Genomic DNA, 9,020 nt, shown 5'->3' on the forward strand with positions numbered 1-9,020 from the left:
AGCAATTGAATGAACTTGATGAGTTTAGGTTTCATGCTTACTCCAGCTCGTCCTTGTATAAGGACAAGGTGAAGTACCTTCACGACAAGTATGCCCGAGGTAAGGAATTCAAAGTTGGTGACATGGTTCTTCTTTTCAACTCCCGGTTGAGGTTATTTCCGGGCAAGCTGAAGTCTAAGTGGAGCGGCCCATTTGAAGTGGTTGGTGTAACTTCTTTTGGTGCCATTGATCTCAAAAATAAGAATGGTGAAGTTTTCCGGGTCAATGGGCATCGTGTCAAGCACTATTTGGGCAAGATTGATGACAGCCACGTGGTGGCACTCATTCATTTGAAATGACTGTGATGGTAACATGGGTCGTGCCGCGACGTTAAATCAGGCGCTTCATGGGAGGCAACCCATGTCTTTTTCTTTTTCTTTGTTTTTCTGTTGTAGAATAGTATTTTTGAGCCGATAGTATATGAAGTGCTGCAGGGATAATGTTGAATCGGTGCAGGGCAAAAGTGCAAAATGATCAGTCTCTGAATATTGCCTATGCGGCCGCGCAGCAAAACAGTGCGGTCCGCGTAGGTTTGAGCAGCTGAAGGGTTAAGGCCCAGAAGACCCAGCGCGACCGCATGACATTTCTATGCGGTCCACGTTGGAGGACCCAGAATTACATGCTCTCCGACAAAGTTCCCACGCGGCCGCGCACCAAATTAGTGCGGTCCACGCTGGGATGGCTGAAAGTACCAAGTCTCTGAAGACTTCCACACGGCCGCGCACCAAAATAGTGTGGTCTGTGTGGATTGAGCAGCTAATGTGTAGGATGCAAAATCCAGCGCGGTCCGCGTCCCTTTTTGTGCGACCGTGCTGGTAGGTAGGTACTGGGTCCCAGGGCTTTTCTATAAATAGAGGCCTTGGGCCTCATTTTAACATTTTCGCCAAATTTACACCTGAGCTATTGTTTTCACTGTTCATCAAGACTAATTGTGCACATTCATTAATCCCTGGTAACAACTCTCATTCATTTCAATCATAGTCTAATTTTTGTTTCGTTTAATTGCTTTCTACTAGTGTAACTTCTTACTTTCGTCTTTTTCTTCTTAGTTTAACTGTTAGCTTAGATTTTTTGTGTTTTAGTTTAATCATGGGCAAGGAATCTTGTTAAATAACTGAGTAGGGACACTTAGGACCCAAAAAGGTGAACAAAAATTGTATTTAATTGAACAAACACCCGGCTCAGTTAAATTAGCCCTACGCGGCCGCGCAGCATTTGTGCGCGGTCCGCGTGACTCTGTTTAAGAGATGATGAACCTCTCTGCGCAGTCCGCGTGCCATTTGTGTGCGGTCCGCGTGAGCCCAGCGCGGCCGCGGTCCAAAACAGTACGGACCACGTGTGAAGAGTTCAGAGAGGTCAACATTTGGGTATTTCACCTACGCGGACCGCGTACCATTTTTGTGCGGTCCGCACTGAACCAACACGGTCGCGGTCCAAATCAATGCGGACCGCGTCGGTTTATTCAGAAAGGTATGTGTGGGTGTCAGTATACTGATAGAGCTGCATCTCATTCCACGGGGAGTGAGTATGCACCTTCACGGAGCATTACCTCGGAGTCTGCCCCTACCCACATGTCCACTTCATTTCAGCTCTGTGATTCCCCTTCCCCGGATCATGGTAATGTAGCCTCCTCCAAGAAGCCGGTTAATGTCATCTTGGACTCGTCTGATGAGTCCGTAGCAAGAGAAGAAGATCAATACTCCACATCTCCCACAACTTCATTATCAGGGGAGAGTAGAGGGTATGCTGAGGGAGGTGAGCCACAGGTCGGGGGTATAGAGCGTACTAGAAAACCGGAGGCATGGGCAGATAGGTTTGTTAGTGAGGTTGCTTTCCACAAATTCCGGGAGTGGTGGTCCAAAAGGAAACTGATTCCAGAGAGGAAGTTCATAGATGTCGATCCTGTCCCTCTCAACCCTCATGTGCAAGCACAATTCCGCACTAGAAAGGGTTGGGGCTTCTTCAAAGAACGTGTTGAGATGGCGAATGAGCATATGGTAAAGGAGTTCTACAACAATGTTCACCATATAGTACGAGACTCAAAAACAACTAAAGTGAGGGACAAGACAGTTGTGTTTGATGGCAAATCGTTGAATGAATTCCTGGGGTTCGAATAAGAGGATAAATCGCAATATTTAGAAAAGCTAGCAATGAAAGAGGAGGTTCGTCCTTGGTTGGCCGAGCCCTTGGCAGCCTCGGGTATAGTCCCAGTCTGGTTGAAAACACAAGAAAAGATCTTTAGGAACACCCTGAACTTTGAAGCCAAAGGGTGGTTGACTTTCGTGTGTAGTCGACTTGACTCGTCTACACATGATCACTCCATTCCCCTTCCTCGTGCTGTCTTGGTAGCATATATCATGGCGTGTTTCCCTCTGAATGTGGGTAACATTATGTCGAGAGTGATTTCTACAGTTGGTCAGGAGACCAAACAAACTACCCCTTCCCAAACACTCTCTTTGTACTTCAAAGAATTGAAAGTAAAGAAAAGGAAATATGATGTCAAGGTACCTCCGGTAGCCCCGTACTCATGGTATAGTCAGTTGGGTCCAGACAACCCGAAGAGGGGCAAGAAGAATGTGGCATCCACTTCCACCGCACCTGGCCAGTCTGAGGAGCCAGCGGTCATTGAGCAGCCCAGTGAGCCTTCTACCATTCTTGCTACTGATGAGGCATTGCCTCCAGGTCCGTCGTCAGCAGCTGGTCCTTCTATTGCAGCTGACCCGATAGTCCCTTCATCAAAGACTCACTGGTTCACCGCAAACCAGCTCACCCATTCCCTTGCCAGTTTGAACAATTGGATGTCAGCTGCGACATCCAAGTTGTCTATATTGACCACTGCTGTACAGGCATAGGGAGCACCAGTTACTGTTGAGATTCCTTCCTCCATTGAGGATGCACTGAAGAAGATCCTGGCCAACCAGGAAAAGATGATGGCGATGCAGGATGCCTTGACTAAGGCGGTTGGGGCACATGGCAAAGCGTTAGAGAAATTGGCTCGGGAGCACAAGAAGCTGAGGAAGCAAAAGGCTTCCAAGGAGTCAGTGACATAGTTGAGAGTGGTTGTGGACAAGCTCATGGCGAATCAGTTGCCAATTGACCTACTATTTGGGGATCCGGCTGTAGAGCCAGCACTAGCACAGGTATAGGAGGAGGAGCAGAGGCCGAGGAAAAAGAGGAAACTCCCCAGCACTAAGGGAGTTATGATTGAGGTAGCACCGGTTCAGAAGAGTCCCTCCACTGCCCCACCAGTTGATGAGCCAGTTCTTGAGCAAGCACCTGTCCCAGCAGCACAGCAGCAGCAGGCCGGGGACCAGTCTGAGGTCCCCGCCAGTATAGAGGACTTAGGTGCCACTGACCAGCACAGGGTGAGGGATGAGGCTTGAGGGGCCTTTCTATATCCTTTCTTTCATTTTGGTTCTTATTTTGATAGTTAGCATTGGGGACAATGCTAGCTTTTATTCGTGGGAGTGTGGCCCTACTATTTTGATTGACTGTTGGATTACTGTATATATTCTTTTACTTTTAGCACATTCATAGTTGTAGATGGCTTGTATATAACTGTTCATTCTAGATGCTCTTAAACTCTATGTATATATTCATTTCCCCTAGTTGTATATTCTACTCCCCTTTTGTACATATTCATTCGGTTTTCATTCTGGTTTTCTATTTTTTGTTAAAATTTTTCATTTTAGTTGCAAAGTTAGGCTCGTAGCCTTTTTGTTTTGTTTTGGCGTTTGCAATAAGCCCTTGGTTTTCTTAATGCCATGGTTCTTTCCAAGGGTAGAGTGTTGTGCGAACCGGGAGGCTCTTCCCAATGATAGATGGCGTGACGACCTTCTTAAGGGTTTGAATCCGTTTTTGATTTTCAAGTTTTTGTAGTTAAGGGTACCTCAGGCAAAGCTTCACTTGGGCCTAACACATTTTCCTTTGATCCTATGGTCAAAGACATTATGTTGTGTTTAGGATGGTGAAAGTTATGGCCTTGAGACTCTTGTGTTGACTAAACAATCATCATGTGGTCATTTTGGGCCATTGTGCGCTTGAATCATATCTAAGGTCGTTGTGGGCCCTCGACTCCGTCTTTGGCAATCCTTGAGTGTGTGTAGTGAGAATTCAAATTGTGAGCCCAACTACCGAGCCGATGGCCTAGAACTTGCCCTGAATGTTTGTTGAGGCGAATATAGGTGGAACTTGACTTGAGACGTGATTATAGGCTCTCCTTGATCCAAAATGCAAAATTTGAACAATTTCCATGACCTACCAATGAAATTATCCCTTGTTCACCCCTTTTGAGCCTTAAACCTTTTTCTTTCATGAACCAAGCTACAAGCCTATACCCGTTTTTAATGAGACCCTCTCTTGGCACCCAAATCTTCCCTTGAGTAAATGGAAAATGTCTAAGTTTGGGGGGAGAGACAAGAAAGGCATCAATGTGGTAAAAAGGCGCAAAAGCAAAAGAAAAGGAAGGCAATAAAAAAGAGAAAAAGACAAAAAGAAAGACAAAAATGAATAAGAACCAAAAAGGGAATCCAAGGACAACAAAAAAGTGAAAAAGGTGTGGAAAAGTGGTAAAAAGGAGAAAGGGTTTGAATTGCAAAAGAAAGAGTGATAATGTGTCTCTCTAACCCCTTGAAATAAGTGAATTACTCAATTGAGTCAAGAAAGTGTGCCAAAATAAATCAAAAGAAGTGTTTAAGGGAAGATTGAACCCATTTGAACAAAAACATGTCCTACCTTTACCCAAAGCCTTCACAATGACTCCTCAAAAGCCCTATATGATCTTGAGTTGAGGGAAGCCTACATTAGTGGATACTTACATAAGGGGCAAACATATGGTACTTAGAGCCGGACTTAGGGCCTTTTCTTTGTGAGAGATGAGAGAGAAGTCCATTCACCTCGATTTGTGTGCAAATACTCTAAAAGGTGAGGTTCACTTAGGGAAAGTCGAGGATGTGTGAGTTTGGGTTCCACAATGACCAAAGAAATTGAGAAAGGTTCCTTGATGAAATGTGTCAACTCTTGATGCTCTTGTGTCACACTTGATCCACAAGTTTTCAAAGTTTAAATGTGTTAATGATGCATTCGCATTGAGGGAAATTGTTAGTCCCAATTGATGCTTGTTGAAGTTACTTTAGGATAAATAGGACTTACTTGGGTGTTTTCCATTGAGGGGTAGGTCTCATTTTATTTGCTTGAGGACAAGCAAAGGTTTAAGTTTGGGGGAGTTGATAACTGTGATTTCTACATGTTTTATACTCATTCTTACCAAAGCTTTGTGCATTAACTGCCATAAATTAGTCCCAAAATGCTTACAAGTTGTGCTTGATTGCAGGTTTGAGCGACAAGATGACAAATACCAAAAATCGGCTCAAAAAGGAGTGAAATCTGCCAAGTGTCAAAAGACAACTGAAGTGGGGAACAAAATGACCTGTGCGGTCCGCACTGATGTGTCACGCGGCCGCACAGGAGAGTTCAGACGCTGGGTTATTTCAAGGTCAACCTGCACAGTCCGCACTGCTTTGCCACGCAGCCGCACAGGATAGTTCAGAGACCATGCAATTTCCAAGTCAAGATGCGCGGTCCGCGCTCCTTTCCACGCGGTCTGCGCCCAAGAGTGTCAGAGACTAAGTCATTCCAGGCAAAAGCCCACGCGGCCGCACACCTAATCAGTATGGTCTGTGTGGATGAAGTTCAGAGAGGGTGGATTTGGACCAAAACACCCTACACGGCCGCGCGTCACATTTGTGCGGTCCGCGTCCCCAGTGTCAGAAGCTAGATATGAAGACCCAAACCCCTATGCGGCCGCGCGTCATTTGTGCGCGGTCCGCGCCAGACCCTCAGGGGTATTTTTTTCCGGTTTTTCCTGTGTAGTATAAATAGGATATTGTACTTTTTAGAGAGGGAGTTTTTTTGGTTTTTATCAGATAGTAGCTGAACTCAAGGCTTCATAGTTTTAGCCTATTTTGGGCAATTTCTTCTAGTATTAACGTGAATTTGAGTAGATTAACATTGTAATTAATTATTATGTCAATTTCATCTACTATTTCTTCAATTTCTGTTTCTATTATGGCTAGCTAAACCCATTAGCTAGGGTTGTGGCTCAACCCTAGTGTGGGTAATTACTGGATGTGATTGTTTAGTGCATGAATGATGTTGGGTATTTGTTATTGAGATTAATCTTATGTTTTCATTAAGATTTGGTGGTTGCAAACACTAAGTCTAGCATAGTGAGTCTTGACTCTTCTTGAGAAAGAGAGTCTATGACCCCAAGATTAATTCCAACAAGGAATTGGGATGGACCCATGAGAATGGTAGTCCCAATTAACGGGTTAAACCTCGAGAGAGTAATTACCCAACTTGAACCATAAGTTGCTTGGGCAAATTGGCCTACCCAATTGGTCTCGAGAGAGTCAATTGGACAAAATCACTCTCTCTACCGAGAGGTGTGAGAGTGGGTGCAAAAGTGCAACGTTTATAGCATAAGTCCCATATTCATCATTCTTGCATTAGGAATCTCTACCCGTTAGTTGACCACCTAGGTACATGCCACGACCCTAGTGCCTTTCTCTATATTGCATACAACTTAGAATCAATATCTTAGCCTAATTTAGCTTTAAACTTGTAATTGATAAATTGTAGTTGATAATCAAAAGAAAACAAAAAATGTTAGAAGATCAATTAGGAGCTAAAACATAGTCCTAGACCATACAAGCACTCAACTCCAAATTGAAGCTCCCTGTGCAAAATTGACCCTGATACCACTATTGGGTAAAAGTATTAGCGCCCACTCTTCCTTAGGTTGAGTCCGTTGCGATCATAAGGTAAAAATCATTTCCTTCACTTTCTCTCATGAAAACACGATCTACAAGCAATATCGAGCGTGAACCTTGAGTGAAAACATGATCTACTGCCAATATCGAGTGTGATCCGCGTCGTAATATCCGGTTGATGGTGGTTATTTTCGAAAATAAGAGTAGTTGGTTGCAAAAGTCAACAAAAATTGCCTGACAACAACAACAAAAAAAATCTAACCGATTTTGATTGGAAATTGGTCAAATATTTGGTCATACTTGTATATAATGTACAAAAATAATTATTTATTGAAGTTCTACCATATTTCCGATCGAATTCGGTCGGAAATTGGTTAAATATTTTGTCATACTTGTATATAATATACAAAAATAATTATTTATTGAAATTTTACCATATTTCCGACCGAATTCGGTCAGAAATATATTAAATATTTATATAATGTACAAAAATAATTATTTATTAAAAAATTTCCGACGATTTCGGTCGGAAATTGGTCAAATATTTGGTCATGCGTGTATATAATGTACAAAAATAATTATTTATTAAAAAGTTTCCGAATTTCCGACCGAAATCGGTCAGAAAAATGATTTAAAAAAATTAAAATATAAATTTATTAATATTTGTGTGTGTGTGTGAGTAAATAATAAATACTTTTTAAATAAATAATTTTTGATACTTACTTCATATATATATATATTTCCGTGTGTGCATGTTTTAAAATTACTTTTATATGGACACTATATCATATATTTATGTATGTGTGTGTATATATATGTGTATATATATATAGAGAGAGACATCTTAATATAGCTAATGTTATATCGAATATAGCTTATATACTATACACTTAGTATATATATTATACTATACTATATATTTGTGTGTGTAAATAATAAAGAGCTTTTATATTATATATAGTATAGTATAGGTTGTAGTATTATATATATATATATATATATATATATATATATATATATATATATATATATATACACTAAGTGTATAGTATATAAGCTATATAAGATACATAATATAGTATGTATATATATATATATAGACATCTTAATATAGCTAATGTCATCCATTACTGGCCATCCAGATCTAGTTGTTTAGTACCTTTAAAGATTTGCGGTAGTTCGCACGACCAGTAAATTTCGGAATATACAAGGATTTTATTATAGCTTTAATGACTATATGGAAGAATCTATTCTTTTACCCCAAGCAAGGGGCCTGTCTAAATCTAATACATACTCTTATTGAGCTCATGTGTCTAGCAGTTCTAACTGTGAAAGAGAACGCCCTTTTAACAACTTCCGCGGGCTTTATTGTCATAGCTGGCTAGACGGAGCCACTAAGGCAAAGCCAATAAGAGTAGTACTAGATTCGACTGTACCACCATCTTGGAACCAAGCCAAGAAACTATATTAAAATTCTTTTATATTTTGATAGAGTCTGGATCTTTCATGGTTAATATAAAAGAGAAGTTAGACATTCGACATAGATATGAATCTGTTTAGCTGGACATAGTCATGACTAAGGAGAGAAACTAAGTATCAAATAAAATAAAATAAATAATTACCTCTTAAGGCTAGGATGCAAGGCCTGAAGATGATAACTTTAAATGTTTATTTACTTTAAATGCTTACAAAGGAGAGAGATTTACAGTAGAGAGAAGAGATTAAAGAGAGAAGAGAGAGGGGTTTTTCTTCTGATGCTTCCTCAAAATGAGAGAAGGATCCTACTTATAGAAAAAAATATAAAGAATCTATGCACAGTAAAGTGGGGTCCCTTACATAGTGTATCTACTGTGTATACAGTGTTTCTACTATGTAACTAGTGTTTCTACTGTTTGAATGTGGGGTCCTTAGTCGATATCATCAAATTGATCACAAACCCCTGTCATATAGAATATAGCTTATATAGCTTATATACTATACACTTAGTATAATAGAACATTATATATAGTTCTATTATCTCTGGCTGTATTGGTTGTGTATCTTCCACGAGGTCATCACCACTTGTTTCACTTCGCATTGAAGTATCGTATAACTTACATCTAGGATTCAAAGTACATAACAATTTGAAAGGATTCAAAGTAAATTTTGCTGATAAAATTGAAACCGTTTCTGATTATAAAACCGAGACATAGTCAGAGTTTAATAAACTCA

Source organism: Nicotiana tabacum, chromosome 5 (assembly GCF_000715075.1).
Source record: "Nicotiana tabacum cultivar K326 chromosome 5, ASM71507v2, whole genome shotgun sequence".
In the NCBI taxonomy this organism is placed as follows: Eukaryota; Viridiplantae; Streptophyta; class Magnoliopsida; order Solanales; family Solanaceae; genus Nicotiana; species Nicotiana tabacum.